The sequence below is a fragment of the Osmerus eperlanus genome, chromosome 18 (assembly GCF_963692335.1).
Source record: "Osmerus eperlanus chromosome 18, fOsmEpe2.1, whole genome shotgun sequence".
Lineage (NCBI taxonomy): Eukaryota > Metazoa > Chordata > Actinopteri > Osmeriformes > Osmeridae > Osmerus > Osmerus eperlanus.
In genome coordinates this window covers 7580109-7606693 of record NC_085035.1, presented here as the reverse complement: position 1 = coordinate 7606693, position 26585 = coordinate 7580109, and the positions used below count along the sequence as shown (strand labels likewise).

The window sequence follows — 26585 nt, the reverse complement described above, 5'->3', positions numbered from 1 at the left end:
GATTCTGAAAAGAGGATGGGTGCTGATGTGGAAAGTCCCCAAAAACTGTGCAGAATGGGCAGAAAATATTAGATTTTAGATTCGATTGTATCAAGGAACAATTGGAGAAGAGGCCAAAGGATATTTACAATTGTAGTAGGCCATTGATATGTTTTAAAAGTTCAGGGGTGTAATTTGTTGGATCAGAAGCCCCCACCCCCCACTCCAGAGACAATTGATGACAGACAGGTGCTGACATTAAGCTAAACATACACATTTACATTTATTCATTTAGCAGACGCTTTTATCCAAAGCGACTTCCAAGAGAGAGCTTTACAAAGAGCATAGGTCACTGATAACAAGATAGCCCCAAAAAACATTGCGGGTAGCCAAAACATGAAGCACATATTGTGAACAACCAAAATAAGTGCCAAAGGGAAGAACCACATGAGCATGTAGTTAAACAAGTTACAATTAAACAACATGAATCGCTATAAGTGCAAGTGTACCTGTAGAAAAGCAAGCAACAGTAAAAAATATTTCAACAATTGAAATCAGTTACCACTAACCAACAAGAGCAGCAAGGCTCTAAGCAAGAGTCATTGTGATCCTTGAGGAAACTAACATGGGGTCCAGCAAACCATTCCTAAGTACCGTTGTACTCCTGGAACAAGTGCGTCTTGAGCCTTTGAGCCTTACACAGTCATGCGCTAAGAGTATAGTAAAAAATAGAGACAAAATGTGTAAATGGATGTTGAAACTCAGTGCTCTGAGTTGGTGCATGTCAGTTTAGGTAAAGGTAGCCTTTTAAACCTCTAGTTTAAAAAAAAAATCTGATTTGATTGGAACTCTCTTTTATACATTTATAGTTGGATTTGACATTTAACAGACATTTAATTCATTTAGTAAATTGTTTAACTCAAACAACCAGTACATATGGTATACAAAGCTGCAGTCAGATTTGGCGAAATTGTCAGCTTGGACGTTGTCTTTACATATAGATGGGGTCTTGTGTTTACAAACAATGAGGATGCGCACGCAGCTTCAAGGCAGAAAGACGCGTTCCATTTCACTTTTGCTGTAGCCTACACTTTTAACCCTTGTGTTATCTTCGGGTCATTCTGACCCATCAGTCATTGCAGGGCTCAACATTAACATTTTTTGGCACTGGCCCCACCGGGCCAGTGGGTTTGAAACTTACTGGCCCCAAGACAATTTTTACTGGCCCCCCCTCCAAAAGTTGTAATTTATCATTGTTACAACAAAACCAAAGACTTATAAGTTGTGTTATTCTGTTAACATGTTTAACCATTTATTAAACACATCCTGGATATAAAAAGAACAAAAATGAAATCACATTTCTAGTGATAAAAAATAAAAAGGTAATAGTCAGCAAAACAATTGACTTTTAACCTCAAACGTGACGTGCTCTCTTCCCTGCTGACAGCCATCTCTGCACAACTCTGTGTGGCTGAAACTGAAACCTCTGGTCCCTCAATGCTAATATATAAAAGCTTCCATAGCATTTCATCAGTATGATACTAAGTACCCAAGTCGACACCATTCTTCTGCTGCAGTTCAATAGCCTGGGGGAACGAGGCGAACGGATGGCCCGTCTTAATTACGTGATATGCCGTTGTTATAAATCGTGCAATAACACGATGGGCATCTACATTTAAATTCCAGACCAGCATGGTCAACGGCCTGGAAGATGGATTGTCAAGGTATTGTTTTCGAAAATTGTCGGTGCCTCTGTAAAATGTAAAAATATCCACTTTTGTCTGCTTTAGACGGGAACATACGACAGACGACACAGTGCATCTTCGTTCCATAAAAAAAGTTGCTTCCGTTTGAGCTCGTAGCTCTACTTTGCTGCCATCTTCACTTTATTGTCTCGCGCCAGTTGATAAAAAATGTATCGAGATTAGAGAATTACAATTTAACAACCACTCGTCACTCCTCAACTCTTGATTTGCCAAATGTGCGCCCCACGAGCTGCAAAGTTATTTATGCATTTAGCAGATAGCAAAACATATGAAGGATGTTAACGTTTACAATGCAAAAACAATTTTCAATCAATAATTTGCAGTGGCTCGATCGGGCCAGTGAGTTGCTAGTTTAACTGTCCCAACGTTACTTTTTACTGGCCCCGGGCCATCGTTATTGTCGATCCCTGCATTGTAACCCACTGTCGTATTGCGACAAATTTATCGCATACAAAAACAAAGTGAAGCATTTTCTTTTAACCGTTGGGCTGTCTCAGACCCCCCACATTGCGAAGATTAAAAGAAAATGATTAGGGTTCCTACGGTAGGAGGCCCCATTATTCCAAAATGCCTGAAAATTGGTATACATGCCTTATTTCTCATGGGGAACAAAAAAGCCTCAAGAACCCATAAGGTCCGCCATGATAGATTTTGCTGTACTGTCCAAATTTGGTACAACCTTCAAAACCCTTCTCATGAACCATAGACCCAATCGACTTGAAAATTGTTACAGATTTGTAGAACACATGTCTTTCTATAGGGTCAAATTTAATAAGGAATGCAATACAAAATGGCTGAAAGAAGTGTATTTATGTAAATGTCCACATTGCCACAATATCTTTGTGTTAATCAATCAAATATAATTTTGACTGATGGTTTTTCAAACCTTTGTGCCTTCAAGATGACATCATTCTGAAGTACCATACGCAATTTCACCTTGATATGTCAATATATGATTGAATTCAATTGAATTGCTCCATAGCATTATCACCCCTTGCCCCGCACGTCACATATTGAAAATGCTGTGCGATACAGCGCAAGGCAGGACAGGTGGTCACCCTACTTGACACGCGCGAGCATGGCGATACACACACACATTCTTTCTGAAAATTGTGTGCTGACCAAGCCCCCACCCTCGGTTTTTAGCTCCTGTTTCATTTTGCTTCCAATCGCAGCTCGCCATTACGAATATAAATTATTTTTCGGCGGCCATTGTTGTTTTCAACTGGAGTCGCCTGATAGCCGTGTTGGAGGCAGCCACGTTCGGTAAGTCCTATTTTTACACATTTTAATATAGATAGAATCAATGATTGGGTTTGTGAAAGTAAACTACTTTTGAATTATGGTGAAGGTTTGAGCACTTTTAGATCTTTATATCGTGAGTTTGAAATGACAGAAAACCGAACTCGAAAAGTAGCTAGCTTTTCCCCTTTGTGTTTATAATTAGTGAATCATTTTGCATCTCGGCGAATTCTTCACCCAAAAGGTTGAGGAGGGCAGCCTTTCGGAGAAATTTTTTTTTCCCACAGACCTGTAGGCTCAGAATTTTGATTTGGGTCGTGAAAGTCTTTGTAATTGGAGTGAGTTCGGACACCAGGGAGACCGCATAGGCTTAGGCGGCAGCCATGTTTTGGTTGCATCATGTTCACCATTTTATTTACAGTTCGATAAATTCTACCCCCGAAAAGGGCAGGGCAGCCTCAAGAGATGTGGGAATTGTGCTTTTAGCCAGATGGTCCTATTATTTTGGTGATATGTGGAAAAGCAATTTGAGTGAGAGTGCATTGTTTTGACGTTAGCCTCAGAGTTACCCTTACAAAAAAGTATATTAAAGTATACTGTATACTAAAATATGGATAGTACACTTTTAGTTCACTTTTGATATACTTTTAAGTATGCTTTGAAAATAGTTCACTTTTGATATACTTTTAAGGAGTATACTTAGAAAATAGTTCACTTTTGAGTATGCTTTGAAAATAGTTCACTTTTGTAAGAAGTATACTTAGAAAATAGTTCACTTTTAAGTATGCTTTGAAAATAGTTCACTTTTGATATACTTTTAAGAAGTATGCTTAGAAACAGAAAATGGTATACATTTCTTCTGGAGTAGGATGTACGTTTCCTATTATTATACAGCAAAAACAGTCAAAGTAATTTTTAAGTACATTACAGGTTACATTTTTTAGATCCATCTCATTCTAATTATTCATGTCTATGAAAATCTATTACGCATTGCACATTGAATCTTTTTTGGTACTGAAGCTGTAACCTTAATTACTGCCAAACATTCTGAAGCCCTATAATCTTATACTAATAATTATCAATTGGAGTATTAATGGAAAAAACGAAAAAGCGATTTGAGAAAGAAGCAGACAGAAGGGTTGCATTATGCATTTGAAGGTTATACTGTCAAACTGACTGAAGAACGAAATAACGCCGTGAAAAAATGAAGATAGCGTGGCTCATAACCATTAGTTAAATGACTGTTACGTTTCATAAGAGCTGGATTCTTTTAACGCTTGCGCAGTGAATAGCTTCTTTCAGCTAAGAATCTGCAGTGTAACTTTGCAAGGGTCCCCATTCTCGCTAAGTGACTTATAATCTGAGGCGTTTGAGGGGCTCCTAAACATTATAATATATTAGTAAGTAATAGTAAAATTACATTTATTAAGTTTACTTCTTGAAGTACTTATATTAATTGAAAGTGCACTTGAAAGTATTTCAAAGTATACTTTGAGGCTCTTTAGGAAGTATACTTCATGAACTGAAAGTGCACTACACAGGTTACTTTAGAGTATTCCAAACATACTTTTAAGTACTTTAGGAAGTATACTTTATGAACTGAAAGTGCACTACACAGGCTACTTTACAGTTTTCAAAAGTAAACCTTGAAATACACTATAAGTGTACTTACGTACTAAATGACCTAAAAAGTGGGCCAATTCAGTTTACTTAGTACAAAAATAGTATATAAATAAGTACACTGCTAGTATACTTTAAGTAACATGATAATAGTATACTTTTTTATTAAGTATACTTACAAAATAAACTTGAAGTATACTTCTTTTTTGTAAGGGTAGACTTGGTTCGCTCACTGGCAGTGACTGTATTTCATTTAGCAGACGCTCTTATCCAGAGCGACTTACAGTAAGTACAGGGACATTCCCCCGAGGCAAGTAGGTTGAAGTGCCTTGCCCAAGGACACGTCAGTTGGCACGGCCGGGAATCGAACTGGCAACCTTCGGATTACTAGCCCGATTCCCTCACCGCTCAGCCACCTGACTCCCTTTCACTCAATTCTACTCCAAAAACGTCAGGGAGGACTGCTTTTTGTAGACAAGAGCCTGCTGAAGATAGCCAGTATATAGGATTTTTCAAAGCAATCCTGTTTCCTTCGTCATTTGCCTGAGAAAGCGACCTACGTTAGCCAGGCTAGTTTCACTCAGTCAGCCTATTTAAAGGTCTCTGGCAGTCAGAATCACTGATTAAAGGCAAAGGTCGAACTGGTCTTTGGTCAGATGTGTATATTGACCAGTTTAGAGCTAAATACTCTTGCCAGAGCCAGGAATCGAACCTGTGTTTTGAGTGACTTTGCATGGGTCTCCATCAGGTCAACACATTTGGATTCAAGTTCAAGTAATGCCACTGCATTTCACAGTCAAAACTGAAGTCTGTATCAAGTGTAGATGGGAAAAGCTTCATTTTTCACAACTGACATGGACCCTTTCTTCACTTTGACAGGTCTGGAGGGTCATGCAGAGGCCTGCTCAACAGGGTGCAACAGAGGATGCTGAGAGCAACACAGACTCCTTGCTGGACTACCCCTCTTTAGATGGACAGCTTCTCTTCAGCTCTGACCCCAGGACAGCTTCATTCAGCTGGCCTGCCCTGCCTGCATGCCTGCAGGCCCTGCCTGCCCCTGCCTGCCAGCCCTCCAGAGACAGTCACCCACAACACAGACCCCTTGCTGGACTTCCCCCTCTCTAGCTGGACAGCTTCTCTTCAGCCCTGACCCCAAGACCGCTTCATCCAGCTGGCCTGCCCTGCCTGCCTGCCCTGCCTGCACGTGCTCCAGAGACAGACAGTCACCCCACAGACTACTGTGTCTACTGGCTGTGCAGATTGCTTTTTTGAGGACATTGATGAAAAAGGACAAACCAACATTTTCTACCTTGATGAAAGTCTGAATGTTTAATCCTTTCCATGTCCCAGCATGCCAAGCTGCTGACTGAGTGTCTTAAGTGATGAAACCAGTTCAAGTGATAGACTTTTGACCTGAATCCAATGATTATTCATCTGAATAAAAAACACTCAAGAGAATTAGTGCTTCTTGGATCATTTGTGCTCCACATCAGTACAACTCACACATTTGCCTTTGTTTCCATGGGATTCATGGAATTGCTAGTTTCTGCTCCACCATTTCCACCGTAGTGTAATAATAAATATAATTTAGGACAGCAATTACATTTTTGTGTTATCCTTTCGCATTACACACATTTAGTCAATGTTCTTAAACTCAACCGATTAATTGTCATTTTACCATACTGTTCATATTGAACAGACCTTACTTGGAAAGATTACTGTATATTTCCACTTTTGAATTGTATTTCCATCATAAGTTTGGTCTTTAATTTCATTTGGAAGTGGTATTAAAAGGTCTTAAATTTAACTTGTTTATACCCGCAGACACCCTGTGAAGCCCCCACCCCCCACTGCAGAGACAGTTGGTGACAGAGAGGTGCAGACATTAAGTTAAACATAGTCATGCCTTAAGAGTAGAGTAAAAAATAGAGACTAAATGTGTAAATGGATGTTGTAACTCAGTGCTTCGAGTTGGTGCATGTCAGTTTAGGCAAAGCCTTTTAAACCTCTAGGTTTAAAAATAATTTAGATTTGATTGAAACTCTTATACATTTATAGTTGGATTTGACATTTAACAGACATTTAATTCATTTAGCAAGTTGTTTAACTCAAACAACTATAACACAGTACATATGGTATACAAAGCTGCAGTCAGATTTGGCGAAATTGTTAGCTTGGATGTTATTAGGGCTGCAACAACGAATCGATTAAATCGATTAAAATCGATTATTAAAAGCGTTGGCAACGAATTTCATTATCGATTCGTTGTGTCGCGCGATTATTACGCCACTCAATATGTCGCGGAGATGTTTGAGTATTAAAAAAAAAGTTTAGTTGAGCGCGGAGCGGAGGTAGAGGAGGAAAGGCCATCGGAGAGACGTTGTTGAGTAACGTTGTTCTGAAACACATGGCGGAGGCAGAGAAATCAGTACGACCCAAGTCATCCAAGGTGTGGGAGCATTTCACACTAAATACATCAAAACAGTGTGTTAATAGACCAAGGTGAAGTTAGTTTCATATTCGACATTCGTCTCACATTCAGAAGACGCTACTTTGCAGCATCACGTTAGGGACCGGGTGAAAACAACCCATACCATTTTGAAAAATGTAGACTTTTATAATATTTTTTGGAATATAAAACCTCAAACAGACACCAGAGTATCTTAACAATGTCTGCTATACTTCCACAGCCTTTACCTTTTCAATTAAGTTTCAAATAAAACTAGAGAGGGTACAATTTCTGGGGAAATTGTAGGGTGTGCTTGCTTGCGTCGGTTGTACAAGGATTTTAATGCCATTTTTACAACTGATATTCCTGTATATTTTATATAAAAATGCATAGGGCCTACTTATTATGTATAAATATTACATAGATTTAAAAGCATCTTCTTTTTTGCTGCTCATTTACAACTCAAAATACGAGTGAAGTGTAGAATGAAATAGATGTCTTCTCATTTTCCCTGCAAGAGGCAGCCTCATCGTTGAATCAAAACGAATACATTTGGCAGACCGGTGTAAAAATTGACCTAATCTCTATGACTTAAACGTCATTGGTGGCCAAGCCGCCAAACAGGAAGTTGGGTTATATCTCAGCCAATCCTTGAGAAATCAACAACAAACTTGGTATGATGACTCGGAACCCTCATCTGAGGATGTCCAAACAATTTGGTGTCATGTGATCACTGGGCGTGGCCGCAGGATGCAAAAATGTGTTTTGGCCAATAACTGTTGATTCGTTTGCCTTTATTAAGTGATTCCTTTGTCTCATGATATCTTGGGACATCCCGTGTGTGACACATGATAACTTGTGATAACAGCCGAATTGATGCGGCCGCCATTTTGAATTACTGAAAAAAACGTTTTTTCTGTACTCCTCCTACAAATGTTTTCCAATCTTCACCAAATTTGGCAGAGATCATCTTCAGACCAAGCCTCACAAAAGCCATCATATGTTTTTTGGATTTTCAAAACCGTTTGCCCGGTACGGCCAATCAAAATGTGCCGTTAAGCCAGCAAACAGGAAGTTGGGTTGTATCTCAGCAAATCTTTGATGGATTCGCACCAAACTTGTTGCGTGTACTCGTAACCCTCTTCTGAGGATGTACAACATGTTTTATGGGTCATTCGATTGCTTGGCCACCTCATTGCTGCTTGCAGCTATATTTTTAAGTTTTTCCCTTCTCATGATATTTTCAGGCATTTAGCCTACTCATTGCATTCATTCATTAATAAAGAACCCCCTTTGAAGATTATTCTACGACGTTACCCGGCAGTAGAAGATGGAATCGCGATTCAAACAGTACCATCTGCTAACTGAAAATATGCCCCCCAAAACGTAAATAAGCTTGACATTTATTTAGTGGAAAATCGCTCATTCATAAAAAGCTCACTGGTAGCGATCATTGTCAGTAACAACGCAAAATGCGATATAGCCCTGTGTGGAGAAGCTGCCCCGGTAAATTGTACTACTATGGTACAGTACTAGTAGACTACTGCTGTGTTCGTCTTGGTAGCGATTGCGTTGGTTGAATTGGATTTAACGTTCCGTTGTACGGTTTAGGCTGAAATTAATTATTTTCATGAACAGATTGACAACGTTTAGGCTGTGGCAATGAAGTTCAGGTTAGTAGTTAGATAGACTTTTGATTTAAGTAAGGAGAGTGCCGAACATGTTCTGTCGCCGTTTGACTTCCTAAACAGCTGTGTACTGTAGATGTTTTTGTAGTGTGTCTCGCGTAAGCTACAGCGTTGCAGTTAGCTACACTGGTTTGAAACCACAGGTAATGGTAATTTCACCAACAAATCGTTTACTAATGTCAGAATAAATCCTACAACGAAAATGTATATGTGAGGAATGTGTATTTTAACGATTGAAAACAGATACATCATAGACCACTGTAGTATGTGTTGCCCGGGCAACACAGGCTATAATGTCATGATGCTAATACTTCAGTGAAATAGTAGACTACTGTTTCCAAAAGTAGATGTACTTCCTTAATAATATCAGCTTATATTGTACATTACACATCACAATTGTGTGTCATATCACAAAGTAAAATGAGTAAATAGTTACCTCCCTGGCCTCTTTGCTTGTGGCGTTTCTGCAGCTGCCTTGCAGTAAAGCTATAGTTAGCCTAGCTATCCCCCAAGTTAACAGATGCGAAACGAATGTTCTGCCAAAGGTAGTCACGCGTGTTTTCGTGACGTTAGTGACGTAGTGACGTTAGTAACGTCAGTGACTGTGGCTAGCAAATTAGCCACCGTTAGCTTCACTTTTCACCACAAAAACGCAATTTCTACTTAAACCATGCAACGGAACATAAATAAAAATACAACCAACGCAATCGCTAACAAGACGAACCTTTTGACACCGCCGTTGTGTATGTAGTCCAAATATTGACTGATCCTTAGGGGGGCGAAAATAAACAATAATAAATAAATAAATATATATGTGAGAGAACAAAGGTTGTGCTCTCGCCGAAGGCTTGAGCACACCCAATGATAGAAAATCACTTATCTTTGAAAATAGCTTATTCTAGCAAATCTTAACTTTTTTCAAAATTGTGTCAAAAAAACTTAAATATACACCAGATTATTATAATAAAGTCTGGCCTACTTCCACACCTTTCAATTTTCAATAAAGTTTTAAACAAAACTCAAATAAATTGCTCATCTTGGAAAATAGCATTACATTTTGAAACGGTTTGGTTTGTTATCAACGTCAGAGATGTCGTTATGCCACTGCATACTTATGAATAATAATGTTTTTTTTTAAGAATATAAGTATGCAGTGGCATAACGACATCTCTCACGTTGATAACAAACCAAACCGTTTCAAAATCGGTTGAAAATTTAGCAAGTTATGGCCATTTAAGTACATGTAGCACCAACACAATGTTATGGGTGAGCGAATTGACTGTAGCAAGATGACGGAGACGTTCGACTCCGTTGGCCGGCAACGCGGACGAGACATCTACCCTTTATATATATGGTTCAAACCATATTGGCTTCAAGATTACATCATTCTGAAGTACCACACGCAATTTCACCTTGATATGTCAAAAGATCACTGAATTACAGCTGTTTAAACTTAAATTTTGCATTAGATTCTTGTTGTGACTCTTTACACTTGCTGCCTTGCACACAAACACGGTGCTTGATAAGTCTCAAAGCTAAGACTTCACAGTCAATGTCCATGTTCTGTAGAGCACTTATCCGCCCAACCTCTACAAAATCTACAATGTGCCAAAATAATGTCCTGACAAGCCATGCTGATCAATTTGATCTATAAGTGCCAGCATGCGATCGCTGACACGACTAATGTCTTCCATCATCTATCGAATCCAGGTGTCCCTATCCGCCTTCGATCTGTGCAGCTACGTTGGTCTGAAGATAACCACGGCCCTCTCGTTTGCATGCGAGACTGGAAATAAATACAGTACAGAAATAGATGTGGTGCTTGGAAATATACGTGGCGTTAGGAAATAAAAGTCTCAAAAAATAAATACATGTGGCATTAGGAAATTATTGTCTCAAGACAACCCCAAATACGCGATTAGCCTACACATTCGGGTATTTTCTGGTGTGCCCACGATAACCAGTTGTTTTTGATGAACCCAGGCCATACAAAATGTTGCCTAAATGCCAATAAATTTGTGACTAAAAGCTCCTTTCATCCATGAGCCTGAATAGCTTGCATTGTATTAACGGATCAACAATCATGTGTTTTTGCTCTAGTGCGATTGAATCCCACTTCATGCCAGCTTGCAACTGTTTTATTTTCTTAGCCTACAGCAGTAAATATGAGATGTGACTTGCGAATCACCAATAATGTTGAATGTTGTGTGAATTTGTGACGAATCTGGTGATAGAGGCCAATGGCTGCTGTTAAGTGAACGCACAGCTTGCATGCTTACGGAAACCAGGTAGTCTGTAAACCAGGGCGATAACACCGGGTGTCCAGCACCTGTGCTAAGTGGATAGCTGTAGAGCTACCTGTATGGGGGGTGACAACTGCCATCGCACTGCCGAAAAGCATAAAATGTAGACAAGCTTTGCCCACAATGTCCGTGTTGTCTCTGCCTTTTTATCATTGGTTCCCAATGGGAGTGATGGCGGTGACCTAGTACGTGTGGGGTCTTTGATAGCTGCGACATAGCGCTGAAGTTACCTTTGTAAACATTGCTTTAGCTCTTGTGACGTGTAACTCGTCTGCAAAGCTAACAATCACTGCCACCAGGATGTCTTCCTAGGTGGTATGTTGGCTATCACCGGTCTCAAGTCGGCAACTGTAGGCTAAGTGGCTGGCTAGCTAGCTGGAAAAACAATAAAAGGACGACATCAAGGTGGCCATTTCAGCTAGCTAGTTTGTGCTGTATTGGCACAGACCTGAACAGCCAAACCCGTTTTGTCACTGACTGGTCATTAAAACGAGTCTAGTGGTAGTGGTTTTATTTAATATTGAAGAATTACATAAATTATAATATCTGGGTTTGGGTATTGTGTACCGTGTTGAATGGGTCTTGGTCTGGACACGTCTTGGTTAGTTGCAACTTTTCATTGCCAATATGAACAAAGAATAAAGAAACTTGACTTCTATTTGAAGCAGTACTGTAAATCCAAAGGTATGGGTAATGTCTTGAATGGTCTGGCTTCCCTTCAGGTCTCGTCTCACTAAATGGTAATACCGGCATGGCATAATGGTGAGGCTAGATAGTTATAGCTAGGTGCCTTATCGACATAGCTATCCACATAATGGCAGAGCGATGTAGCGGTGGCAGTGATTGTCTTCTTTGTTAGGCGTAGCGACGGTTGCTAGCTGTGTTACCTAACATTACCTGGCACTAATCACCACCCACTACCTGTACATCTTGCGCACGAACAGTGCTCGAGAGCTCTAGAGCACTTATCCGCCCAAGTACCTCTACAAAATCTACAGTGTGTGTCAAAATAATATATCCTGACAAGCCATGCTGATCAATTTGATCTATAAGGCCAGCATGCGATCTCTGAAGCGACTAATGTCTTCCATCATCTACCGAATCTAGGCGTCCCTATCTGCCTTCGATCTTGTGCAGCTGCGTTGGTCTGAAGATAACCACGCCCCTCTCGTTTGCATATGAGACTGGAAATAAATACAGCACAGAAATAAATGTGGTGCTCGGAAATATATGTGGCATAGTAAATAAAAGTCTCAAATAAATAAATGTTTTTTCAAAAACTGTAAATGTATTTATTTATTGATGTAGGTAAATGGATTCAGCTATATAATTGGGTGTGCTCATGCCTTGAATACAAACGGTACTGTTTGAATCGCGATTCAAACAGTACCGTCTGCTGACTGAAAATATGCCCCCCAAAACGTACATAAGTTTGACATTAACTTAGGGGAAAATGGCTAATTCAAAAGAAGTTTGCTAGAGGCAAGCTAGCTGCTGTTGCTAGCCACACATCACTGATTGTTTGAAAGTGCAGGAACTTAGAATGTTTCTTTTGACATAAAGTTTAGCTGTGGCATTGAAGACGGTACGACACACTGCGAGCCGAGTCTGACTCTGAGATTAACGTCAAAACAAGACGCGGTCTCACTCAAATTCCAAGTTTTACACAAATCACAAAAATATGCTGACCCGCTGGCTGTCTTCGCAATTGCCGTATCTTTAAAACACTGCCCTCCTTATGAGTTTTGGTGGAGAATTGACCGTTACGAAATTAAGAAAATACTCATCAGACGCAGATCGACAACAGCTGCCGCAATCGTCAACGGAGGCTGACGGGGCTCTCACGATAGCAAACAAATCAACGTTTTTACAGCAACCTACATTAAAATCTCACTACCTGGCAGTCTTCACAATAGTCATATCGTCATAACATTGCCATCCTTCTGTTTTTTGGTGTAGAATTGACCGAACTATAAAATTACTACTATGACGCTTTCTAACATGGCTGCTGCCTAAGACTAGGCGATCTCTTGGGCGACCCGCACTAGCTCAAATTACAAAGACTTTCACAACCTAAATCAGAAATCCGAGATTGCAGTTCCACTCGAAATCGCTTTCTCAACAAAGCCCGATGGTTGGGAATTTTTTGGGGTGGCATTTCAGTGTTTCCTCTAGGAATTTTTTTAGCAGTGGGGGCAGGTCTGTCTGTCCGAAGCCCCCCCCCCCCCAGCCGAAACCAAGTTCTAACCCTATATTTCGGTAGCCTGGCTCTGCCCTTCTACGTACTTCCGCTCAATTTTGATTTTGCTTCTGTACTAGGTCTGGCCATGAGATAAGTCAGATGTCTCCGGTTAATTTTCTACCGGCCAATCAGCGAACAGAGGGAGTGGCTGTCGTGCGCTAGTTTGAGTTGTAGTTCCATAATGGCGGCGGAGAAAGATGCAAGCGAAGCCATTCGGTCCGTTGTGGCAACGCTGCCGAATATCCATAAGCTAAAGCCAGAGCAAGAACAAGTTTTGCTGAGTTTTGTTGGTGGCCATGATGTTGTGGCCCTCCTCCCCACGGGGTTCGGGAACAGTTTGATTTTCCAGCTACGGCAGCTATCTCTGTTACAGTAGTGGTGAAGGAATTGGCTAAGGCGAACGCTAGCGATTGGTTATGGCAGATCAGAGTGGCTCTGGGCAGATCCAATAGTTTTTCAACAGAGTACCCGCCTACAAGGAAGTCAACGCTTGTCAATGGAGCGAGGCCAGACTCTCTGTACAAATGAAATGTACGAGAGTCTGGTTAGGACCAGGCTAATATTGCACATACTTTAGTCCTATTTCCCCTAAAGCAATAAGGTTAGGCTACTTAAAGAGACGTTCCACTCATAAAGTATGTTCTAAATGGCATAAATGCTGCCAATTAATAATTGACGTAACAACGTATTGTAAATGGTCAGTAGCCTATCGATTAAGGTCCTCGAAAGCATGTGCACTGTCTGCTTTATTTGATCTTGATAGGCTAAGCATTCTGTAGCAAATAATAACAATAAACCCACTATTTATAAATTAAAACTACTTCAGCATAATAATGCACTTAAAATACAAACGTGAGCAAAGGCAGCAATCTCTATCGAATCAACAGACATGTGCAATTTAGCTATCCCGGGGAAGAATACAAACAACAGATCACCATTAGCAAGAACTATAGACTAATACAATAACAGGTTTAAATGAACTGACAACAACTGATAGACGGCCTACAATTTTATACAGCCCTATTTCTGATACCGTGGCGGCAGAAATGTAGCCATGGCGGGCCGCCACGGCAAAAGCAACATAGAGGAAACACTGCACAATCCAAGCTCCAGCTCAAACTTGCGTGCTAGAACGTCTCTATCACGTTGTATCCATGCGTCGTTGCTAATGTGTGCTGATGTTGTGACGTAGTCTAGCACTGAGTTCCCTTTGTTGACAGAAGGCACTTTTTGCCACAAAAACGTAATTTCAACTTAAACCATGCAACGGAACGTAAATAAAAATACAAGCAACTCAATCGCTAGCAAGACGAAACTTTTGACGTCTATGTAGTCCAAATATTGACAGATCCTTAGGGGTCGGAAAATAAATAATAATAATAATAACTAGAGAGCATACAATTTCTGGGAAAATTGTAGTGTAGTGTGTGCTTGCTTGCAGATGGGTCCATTTACATTACATTTTACATTTAGCAGACGCTCTTATCCAGAGCGACTTACAGTAATTACAGGGACATTCCCCCGAGGCAAGTAGGGTGAAGTGCCTTGCCCAAGGACACAACGTCATTTGGCAAGGCCGGGAATCGAACCAGCGACCTTCTGATTACTAGCCCGATTCTTTAACCGCTCAGCCACCTGACTCCCTCCCTCCATTTAATAAACAAGCTGAACCCCCTTTGAAACAAGCTATTCTAACCACGTTGTCACCAGCAGTATTTTTCAGATGGATTCGCGATTCAAACAGTACTAGTACCATCTGCTGACTGAAAATATGCCCCCAAACACGTAAATAAGCTTGTTATTTATTTAGGGGGAATGGCTAATTCAAAAAAAGTTTGCTGGAAGCGATCATTGTCAGTAACAAAGCCAAAAGCGACTTTTTGGTCTCAGTCTAGAGCCCTGCCTGGAGAAGCTGAATTGTGCTACGAGCAAGCTACTGTAGCCTATTGCTAGCTGCTGTTGCTAGCCAAACTATACTGAGGGGATTGTTTGAATGCGACAGAAATTAAATGTTTCTTTTGACATAAAGTTTAGGCTGTGGCATTGAAGACAGCGACGCACCACACAAGCTTGAGTTTAAATACAGGGCTCGACAATAACGATGGCCCGGGGCCAGTAAAAAGTAACGTCGGGACAGTTAAACTAGCAACTCACTGGCCCGATCGGGCCACTACAAATTATTGATTGAAAAAAAAATTCGCATTGTAAAAGTTAACATCCTTCATATGTTTTGCTAAATGCATAAATAACTTCAGCTTGTGGGGCGCACAGTTGGCAAATCAAGAGTTGAGTAGTGAGTGATGAGTGGTTGTCAAATTGTAATTCTCTAATCTCGATACATTTTTAACAACTGGCGCGAGACAATAAAGTGACGATGGCAGCAAAGTAGAGCTACGAGCTCAAACGGAAGCATTTTTATTTATGGAACGAAGATGCACTGTGTCGTCTGTCGTATGTTCCCGTCTAAAGCAGACAAAAGTGGATCTTTTTACACAGGCACCGACAATTTTCGAAAACAATCCCTGACCAGCCATGCTAGCAGACAGCACCTGGTTTGCGTGACAGCTAAGCGGATGGTTGACAATCCATCTTCCAGGCCGTTGACCATGCTGGTCAGGAATTTAAATGTAGATGCCCACCGTGTTATTGCACGACTTATAACAACGGCATATCACGTAATTAAGACGGGCCAGCCGTTCACCTCGTTCCCCCAGGCTATTGAACTGCAGCAGAAGAATGGTGTCGACTTGGGTATTTAGTATCATACTGATGAAATGCTATGGAAGCTTTTATATATTAGCATTGAGAGACCAGAGGTTTCAGTTTCAGCCTGACAGAGTTGTGCAGAGATGGCTGTCAGCGGAGAAGAGAGCACGTCATGTTTGAGGTTAAAAGTCAATTGTTTTGCTGACTATTACCTTTTTATTTTTTATCACTAGAAATGTGATTTCATTTTTGTTCTTTTTATATCCAGGATGTGTTTAATAAATGGTTAAACATGTTAACAGAATAACACAACTTAGAAGTCTTTTGTTTTGTTGTAACAATGATAAATTACAACTTTTGGAGGGGGGGCCAGTAAAAATTGTCTTGGGGCCAGTAAGTTTCAAACCCACTGGCCCGGTGGGGCCAGTGCCAAAACATGTTAATGTTGAGCCCTGAAATACATTCTTTAATGTGACATTGCTTACTGTACATGCAAGTCTTGAATTGCTTAAATGTAACCTACATGTGCTACTAGTACACCACGGCACGATACTCGCTGTGCAACAGCACATCTATGCACGTTGTATCCATGCGTCGTTGCTAACGTGTGCTGACGTTATGACGTTGGCTAGCACTGAGTACCCTTTGTTGACAAAAGGCACTTTTTGCCACAAAAACGTAACTACAACTTAAACCATGCAACGGAACGTAAATAAAAATACAAGCAACTCAATCGCTAGCAAGACTAAACTTTTGACATGAACGTTGTCTATGTAGTCCAAATATTGACAGATCCTTAGGGGTGGGAAAATAAATAATAATAAAAATAATATATATGTGAGAGAACAATGGTTGTGCTCACCGAAGGCGTGAGCACACCCAATTATGCAATATGAGTAGGCTAAATGCTTGAAAAATGTTACTAGAAGAGAAAAACTTACGGGGACGGACCCACCTGCAACCAACATTTTTTTATTTATTTATGTATTTATCCCTTTATTTATCTATCTATCTATTTATTTAATTAATTTGGAATCAAACGGCATTCCATACGCCAGAGCTACCTTACTGTAGCTCAGTCAATTCAACATGGCCGAGAGTTGAGAGCGAAGAGAGCAAAACTGGCAGCAAATTATTTTGGGGAAATGTCAAAATGCTTATCCAAACAACGTCAATCGCGGCACTGCACTCCGTTGGATAATAAAAAGGACAGCAAGAGTGCCCGGTTCTCGAGATAATCGTGGGAAACTTGCTGCCCTAAAATCCCATTCAAAATTCAGACAAAGACAGACATGATTCCTGGCATTATTAGAGAGATATCTTGCTATCTCACACTCAATACAATATAAACACGTGCGAATGACAAATCATATAAAGATGTCTCCCCACCTTCAAGACAAGGCTTAAGACGCACTTGTTCCGGGAGTACAGCGGTACAATGATTTGCAGGACCTGGGGCCTGTACTACGAATCAAGATTTGGCGTTAGCGAGGTAACTTCAGGTTCAACCCAGGGTTTTCTGTACTACGACGGAGGATCACTTGTTACCGGGGGAGATCGCCATGGTAACACATGCTGAACGGCTAACCTGGTCGGGAGCAGGTTAAGTTGGAGATCAGAGATCAACCGGTATAAAAGCCCCGCCCACTAACTCATTCTTGAGGATAATGCCGTCACCGTTCATAGAAGATCCTGTGGAGCTTGGGGCGCGGATAGTGAGAGGTGCGCTCAGAAGAGCCAGAACATTTAGAGACCCACAAGACCCTTTCGCATTCCCTCATGAGTATCTTTATGAAAGATATAGATTCTCAGCAGAGGGAATTACGTATCTTTGCCAGGTTCAGCCGTATGTTGCCAATGCGACACATCGAAGCCGTCAGCTCACAGTCCCACAGACTATATATACCGTTTCGTTATTTCACTACCTACTTTTATAGTGTGGGTGATGCGGAGAACCTGAGCAAGAACACGGTCTGCCGTGCAATTTGCAAAGGATTTTCTTCAATGGCTGTTGCCACCATACTCTGATTAATGGAGTGATGAAAAAGAGATATCCAAAGTGCCCTTTGTAAAAACTTTGGACTATAATATGTTGACAAAATGAAACAAGGATTTTCATTCTGTCTTCATCCAATGTTCTGATTTCCGTTCTGGAAATGTATGCACATTATATCATATTTTACAACTTCATGCATCATTTGCTCATTTAAACATACATTTACAGGAAACTAGTAATGAAAACAATATTTGACCTAATATTAGTTGGACTGGGGAGGTTTCATGTTGATATGTTATCCCTATTCACTGGGGTGTCTCCCCTTAACCCATTCTGTTGTCCTTGGGTTGCTTTGCGCCTTTTCCTAATCATTTCCATATCAGAAATGTGTGTTTCTTTTAACCAAAACATTTCAAACCAAAAATAACAATGTGTATGGTACCATACAATGCTCTTCAAAAGTTAAATAAACTAGAGAGGGTACAATTTCTGGGGAAATTGTAGGGTGTGCTTGCTTGCGTCGGTTGGACAGGGGTCCGTTTTTTAATGACATTTTTACAACTGATATTTCTGTATTTTATATAAAAATGCATACTTATTATTTATAAAGATTACATAGATTTAAAAGCATTTTTTTTTTGCTGCTCATTTACAACTGAAAATACGAGTGAAGTGTAGAATGAAATGGATGTCTTCTCATTTCCCCTGCAAGAGGCAGCCTCATCGTTGAATCAAAAAGAATACATTTGGCAGACCGGTGTACAAATGGACCTAATCTCTATGACTTAAACGTCCTTTTAAGTTTTTCCCTTCTCGTGATATGTTCATGCATTTAGCCTACTCATTGCATTCATTCATTAATAAAGAACCCCCTTTGAAGATTATTCTACGATGTTACCCGGCAGTAGAAGATGGAATCGTGATTCAAACAGTACCATCTGCTAACTGAAAATATGCCCCCCAAAACGTAAATAAGCTTGACATTTATTTAGTGGAAAATCGCTCATTCATAAAAAGCTCACTGGTAGCGATCATTGTAAGGTAACAACGCAAAATGCGATATAGCCCTGTGTGGAGAAGCTGCCCCGGTAAATTCTACTACTACGGTACAGTACTAGACTACTGCTGTGTTCGTCTCGGTAGCGATTGCGTTGGTTGAATTCGATTAAACGTTCCGTTGTACGGTTTAGGCTGAAATTAATTATTTTCATGAACAGATTGACAACGTTTAGGCTGTGGCAATGAAGTTCAGGTTAGTAGTTAGATAGACTTTTGATTTAAGTAAGGGGAGTGCCGAACATGTTCTGTCGCCGTTTGACTTCCTAAACAGCTGTGTATGTTAGATGTTATTGTCGTGTGTCTCGCGTAGGCTACAGCGTTGCAGTGATACACTGGATTGAAACCACAGGTAATGATAATTTCACCCACAAATCGTTTACTTGTAATCTAATGTCATAATAAATCCTACAACGAAAATGTATATGTGAGGAATGTTTATTTTAACGATTGAAAACAGATACATCATAGACCACTGTAGTATGTGTTGCCCGGGCAACAGAGGCTAATGTCATGCTAATGCTTCAGTGAAATAGTAGACTACCGTTTCCGAAAGTAGATGTGGGCCTACTTCCTTAATAATATCAGCTAATATTGTACATTACATTTCATAAGTGTTTCACATCACAAAGTAAAATGAGTAAATAGTTATCACCCTGGCCGCTTTGCTTGTGGCGTTTCTGCAGCTGCCTTGCAGTAAAGCTATAGTTAGCCTAGCTATCCCCCAAGTTAACAGATGCGAAACGAATGTTCTGCTACAGGTAGTCACGCGTGTTTTCGTGACGTTAGTGACGTAGTGACGTTAGTAACGTCAGTGACTGTGGCTAGCAAATTAGCCACCGTTAGCGTCACTTTTCGCCACAAAAACTTAACTTAAGCCCAAACCATGCAACGGAACGTAAATTCCAATAGAAGCAACGCAATCGCTACCAAGACGAACCTTTTGACACCGCCGTTGTGTATGTAGGCCAAATATTGACTGAGTTTTAGGGGTGCCAAAATAAACAATAATAAATATATATGTGAGAGAACAAAGGTTGTGCTCTCGCCGAAGGCTTGAGCACACCCAATGATCATTTCACTACTTTCATTGAATTTGGATGTTTCATTCACTTGTATATCATTTTTCAAAAAGAATAAATAGGACATTGAAAGAAAGAAATGGTGAAAACCCCCACAAAAGACTCAAAATGAACAACAAAAAAGCCACAAAAAGGTATAAAAAGACCAAAACGTTGAAAAAAGTTTAACAAATAAATCCTTGTGTTCTCCCTTCCTATAGGAACACAGAAAAGCCAGCCTTGTTGTTTTAATTAAAAGCCTCTTATACTCTATATCGAGCTACAGGGTTCTTTTATACAGGGCCCTCGCATTGTCTGCTCCAACCTGAAACAAATAAAGAACATTGTCCCTTTGCAAGGCACACATGGAGAAAGTTGAAGGTGTCCATTTGACTACTGTGTTTCAAGGTTTATTGCTTATAATTTGTGTCTTTGTCTTGGCCTTGAAGTGGAGGCCCTAGGCTCAGGGGGAGGAAGACGTTCCTCCTCCTGCTGAGTTTAACACCATAGGAATTTAATCAATTGAGTCATATTTGAAATGAGCACTGTAAGGACTTGTGTCTCATGTTCAGACCACCACCATTAGCAAGTCATTACAGACACTTCAATCACAGCCACACAATCACACACGCTCACCATCTGTGTTGCAAGTGGTAAATACAACTCAAAAGTGTACCCCCAAAATGCTCTCTGAGCAGGCAGACACAGTTTCCTGATCATCTAGGACAGGGGTACTCAATTAGAAACCCAAAAGGTCCACTAACCAAATTTGTATTCAGTCCAGGGTCCGGAACAATTATGGTTTATTTTTCTGGCCCTTACCTCAGAGTTCTGGGGGTAATTTTGTTCAAAGTGTCCATGCTTTGTGTCATAGTGACCATAGCCGCGGGAACATAGGCTATTTTATCAGGGGGGTGCTGCTGGGGGGGGGGGTGCTTAATGTTGCGGGGCGGTAGGGACGGACTGGGAGTAAAAATAAGGCATGCATAATGCCCTTCTCCCCCACATCCCTCCCATGCCCTTCTCCCCCCACATCCCTCCAATACCCTTCTCCCCCCCACATCCCTCCCATGCCCTTCATGTAATGCTAGTTCGTGAGAACGCTAGGATACTTAATGCGAGCGCACGTGGCGCGCAAGACTTTTTTTTTACAGCACAAGAGCTTTATGTAAAATGAACATAGTCAGGTCCATAAATATTTGGACATTGACACAATTTATCATTTTGGCTCTGTATACCACCACAATGGATTTGAAATGAAACAATCAAGATGTGCTTTAAGTGCAGACTTTCAGCTTTAATTTCAGGGTATTTACATCCAAATCAGGTGAACGGTGTAGGAATTACAACACATTTTATATGTGGCCCCCCCCTTTTTAAGGGACCAAAAATAATTGACAATGAATGACAAACTAACATAATCATAAATCTAATTGTCACTTTTAATACTTGGTTGCAAATCCTTTGCAGTCAATGACAGCCTGAAGTCTGGAACCCATAGACGCTGGGTTTCGTCCCTGGTGATGCTCTGCCAGGCCTCTACTGCAACTGTCTTCAGTTCCTGCTTGTTCTTGGGGCATTTTCCCCTCAGTTTTGTCTGAAGTCAGGTGGCTGAGCGGTTAGGGAATTGCGCCAGTAATCCGAAGGTTGCTGGTTCGATTCCCGGCCGTTCCAAAATGACGTTGTGTCCTTGGGCAAGGCACTTCACCCTACTTGCCTCGGGGGGAATGTCCCTGTACTTACTTTAAGTTGCTTAGATAAGAGCGTCTGCTAAATGACTAAATGTAAATGTAATGTATCAGATCGTTGGCAGTGCATCAAGATGTGTATAGGGGAGTCAGGTGGCTGAGCGGTTAGGGAGTCGGGCTAGTAATCTGAAAGTTACAGGTTCGATTACCGGCTGTGCCGAATGACGTTGTGTCCTTGGGCAAGGCACTTCACCCTACTTGCCTCGGGGGAGAATGTCCCTGTACTTACTGTAAGTCGCTCTGGATAAGAGCGTCTGCTAAATGTGAATGTAAATGTCTTTAGCAAGAGAAATGCATGCTCAATTGGATTTAGGTCAGGTGATTGACTTGGCCATTGCAGAACATTCCACTTCTTTGCCTTAAAAAACTCTTTGGTTGCTTTCGCAGTATGCTTCGGGTCATTGTCCATCTGCACTGTGAAGCGCCGTCCTATGAGTTCTGAAGCATTTGGCTGAATCTGAGCAGATAATATTGCCCGAAACACTTCAGAATTCATCCTACTGCTTTTGTCAGCAGTCACATCATCGATAAATACAAGGGAACCAGTTCCATTGGCAGCCATACATGCCCACGCCATAACACTACCTCCACCATGCTTCACTGATGAGGTGGTATGCTTTGGATCATGAGCAGTTCCTTCCCTTCTCCATACTCTTCTCTTCCCATCATTCTGGTACAAGTTGATCTTGGTCTCATCTGTCCATAGGATGTTGTTCCAGAACTGTACAGGCTCTTTTAGATGTTTTTTGGCAAACTCTAATCTGGTCTTCCTGTTTTTGAGACTCACCAATGGTTTACATCTTGTGGTGAACCCTCTGTATTTACTCTGGTGAAGTCTTCTCTTAATTTTTGACTTTGACACAGATACGCCTACCTCCTGGAGAGTGTTCTTGATCTGGCCAACTGTTGTGAAGGGGTTTTTCTTCACCAGGGAAAGAATTCTTCTGTCATCCACCACAGTTGTTTTCCGTGGTCTTCCGGGTCTTTTGGTGTTGCTGAGCTCACCAGTGCGTTCTTTCTTTTTAAGAATGTACCAAACAGTTGATTTGGCCACACCTAATGTTTTTGCTATCTCTCTGATAGGTTTGTTTTGATTTTTCAGCCTAACGATGGCTTGCTTCACTGATGGTGACAGCTCTTTGGACTTCATATTGAGAGTTGACAGCAACAGATTCCAAACACAAATACCATACTTGAAATGAACTCTAGACCTTTTATCTGCTCCTTGTCAATGAAATAACGAACTCCCTTTATGAGGGAATAACATACACCTGGCCATGGAACAGCTGAGCAGCCAATTGTCCAATTACTTTTGGTCCCTTAAAAAGGGGGGGGCCACATATCAAATGTGTTGTAATTCCTACACCGTTCACCTGATTTGGATGTAAATACCCTGAAATTAAAGCTGAAAGTCTGCACTAAAAGCATATCTTGATTGTTTCATTTCAAATCCATTGTGGTGGTATACAGAGCCAAAACGATGAAAATTGTGTCAATGTCCAAATATTTATGGACCTGACTGTAGACATTTTTCAATTGGTAAAACCTTGTCTAGTGAAGGTGATGTCTTTTTGTCTCAATTTTTCAGCCCCACCCTTACGTTTCTTAGCCTGGTTTTCCATTGTTATTCTTCTCCCGGTGCTCCCGATGGCCAGTCCGCTAATGCGGGGCTGGGCCGCGGTGGTGAATTTTCAAGTCATATCATTGGAAATGCTTGTGCTGTCAGGGGGTGCTACAGCACTCCTAGTTCCCATGGTCATGATAGTGATGTTTCACATTAGCTACCACTATTGACAAGGGCAACCGTCTCATTAAACACATTGGTTTTGTGCTCCCCACCGGCAGCACAAATGCATACTTGTCTGAAATTAGGTCTTTTTGGAATCAACTTTTCGCCGGGTTTAGAGCACGCCATGTTTTTCGCTAAGGAAGAAACAGGTACTGTTAGCAAATCGATTAGCCTGCGTTGTTGCGAATGACACAAACAACCTGACCCACAGAGGTTGCGGCCAACTTTCAGTGAGTGAGTTGTCATGGTGATTACAGTTATTAAAGCTCCTGATTGGACCTTTGTATTGGACAAGTAAGATAGAAACCACATTTAGTTGGAACAAAAAGATGTGCCGGTTAAAATGGAAACGTTCCGTCAAAATGAATTAATTCCATAATAATATATCGGTTATAGGTCCGGGTCCGGATAGGGAACCGCCTGGGTCCGGACCCGGAACGCGGTCCGCCAATTAGTGACCCCTGATCTAGGACCTCCACTTGAGAAAGTAAATGGCATATTTGATCAATATTCAGCAACCACATATGGCATACATACTGGCGTATGACTATTAGTTTCACTGTTACCTCTGTATGGCACAGTGGGACGACAGTGGGTGGTGGCAGCAACACCACCGTATTTCCTGTCACTGCAGAGAACAGTAATACATTTCACTCCTACAATATTCATAAATAATTGTTGAATGAACATGGTCACATAGATTACTTGAAACATACATATGCTTGGGTTTCCGAGCTGCTGCCACCAGGGTGTGAAGAAATGTCCCCTTCCACTCCTTCCATCATGGGGCGACCCTGATAGCTGGAGAGGGCCAGCTCCTCAGCAGGAGTGAAGTCCTGTGGAGGAGGGCCCCCTCAATTTCATTGTTCTATAGGCCCTTTGTAGCTATACCAATATCCTACAAAAGGGACTGACTCAGGCAATTCAGCCTTGTACTTGTTGGCCTTAAAATATGTGCAAGTATTGCCTACTGTTACTTAACGTTTTTAATTATGGTTTTATATTTATTTTTTATTTGCTCCCACGATTTTAACGTTATGGAATGCACACATGTAATTATGCTCACATTTTAAAATTAAAAAAGATATCGATAAGTCATGTAGCTTACGCATTTACAGCGTCTGCTATTTTCTGCCAGCTTGGCAGCAGCGACTTTGTTGATTTTGTCTGTATTATATGACTGTATTCCTGATATGTTTGTATTACAATATTTCACGAGAAGGAGTAGACAAAGTTTGGAAGATTATTGTCGGCTCCTCCTGCGTGAAATATGCGGCTCTTGTTTTGTCCATGTTTGCGATTGGATATACGGTGCAAACACCGCCCCTTTATGTGAACGCGCACGTGTCTAGATTGGAAAGATCTGGGTTGAGTTAGAGAGTTGATAACCGCCGTCGTGATACCACTTACCGTGATTGCGATTATTACGCTTCGCGTAGCCGGGTAACTGAAAGTGATCCAGAGCATGTAGATCTTGATTCTGATTTAACTTATTGTACTCGCTGTGAATTATATTACATTATTGTTGCTTGCTTTTTCTACAGGTCACTCTTGCACTTTGAGGTTCATTTTTGTTTAATTGTAACTTGTTTAACTACATGCTCTTATGGTTCTTCCCATTGGCACTTATTTGCTTTTCACAATGTATGTTTCATGTTTTGGTTACCCGCAATGTTTTGGGGCTATCTCGTTGTTATGATCAGTGACCTATTGTAAAGTTCTCTCTTGGAATAAAAGCGTCTGCTAAATGTAAATGAAGATGCGTGTTAGAGTACAGTATAATTTCCAGCATTTAAGGACACACAGTGCTTGCTATGTTGCGCAGCAACAGAGTCCGTACTACTAGACTACTGACTGTAACATTCAAAGTGTTTTGGCTGCTTTTTTAGCTTTTTGAACCCACCTCTTTTAACATTTTAAACCAGCACATTTCCACCAAGGTTGTAAGCTACCAAACAAGTAGGCTAGGTAACTAGCTAGCGTTAGCTGTGTAGACAACTACAGGAGCTAACGTTAGCTATTTAGTTCACGATAGCCATTAGCTAAGCTAGTTACCTAGCTAGATGGCTGCCTCGACTACAGGCACTTTATTTTTATACTTTGGCAAACGCTTAAAAAGTCGCTCTTTGCTAATAATTTAAAACGTGAATGTTAAAAAGTAGCTGGCAAGTGCTAGCTAGCAACCAGCATCTGTAGCTAATAAACTTGAACGTTTTGTGTTCTTTCTCAAAGTTTCAATTCAGATAAATTGCAAGCACAACTTTTTGTCGTATCGTTAAAATAAAATATAGCCCTGTCACAAATCTTAAATACAATATCTGACTTAACTCGAATGACATTGTAAAACAACCTTGTAAGCTGAGCATCACATTACCTGTAAACAGACGCTGTCCACCGTACACAACGCTCAGGCTATATCACGTAGCTACTTTCTCACACCCAGCCCAACGACTGGCAGGAACTAGACCAAACAAAGCAGTTGCTGCGCATTCATTTGACTGCGCTAGATGAGTAGGGCAGCACGAGCCATTGAGCACGTCTACACTGAGGCATAAATATGCAACAGGCCGTAATTTGTCGGCATACTGTCTGTACTTTTTATATGTTTTACATGTTTTTATTTAAATATTTAATACTGTTGCAATACATTTCAATTAAATGCAAGATATGAGCATGAAGTACTGTTAATTTCTGTCAAGAGATGTCCTAATTAAAACTGTAATTTAAACATTGCTGTGCTCACTCAGCATTAGTGTTTTCTAGACCTAAATATACTGCAGTCCAATAAAAGTGAGAACATTTAGTTTACAATAATCCAGTAGACATGAGATTTAACACTAGGCCACATTACATTTAATTATTTTATGGTTAATCGTGCACATGTTGTTGGAATGTTATATTTTAGATTTTTACCATTTTTCTTTGTGATGAATTTGCTGT

The 26585-nt window shown here is 40.8% G+C and overlaps 1 protein-coding gene across 5 annotated transcripts in view; it reads right to left on the bottom strand.

Moving 5' to 3' along the window:
- Positions 1-26159, bottom strand: part of pam (peptidylglycine alpha-amidating monooxygenase) — a 143256-nt gene extending 117097 nt beyond the window's left edge. For 2 of the 5 annotated variants that reach the window (XM_062484416.1, XM_062484420.1), the window contains exon 1: positions 26020-26071. The gene's annotated coding sequence lies outside the window, so the exon portion shown is untranslated. Of the gene's footprint in view, positions 1-26019 lie in introns of all 5 variants that reach the window. The other 3 variants (XM_062484417.1, XM_062484419.1, XM_062484418.1) reach the window with 3 other exon arrangements.
- Positions 26160-26585: the final 426 nt, after the last annotated feature.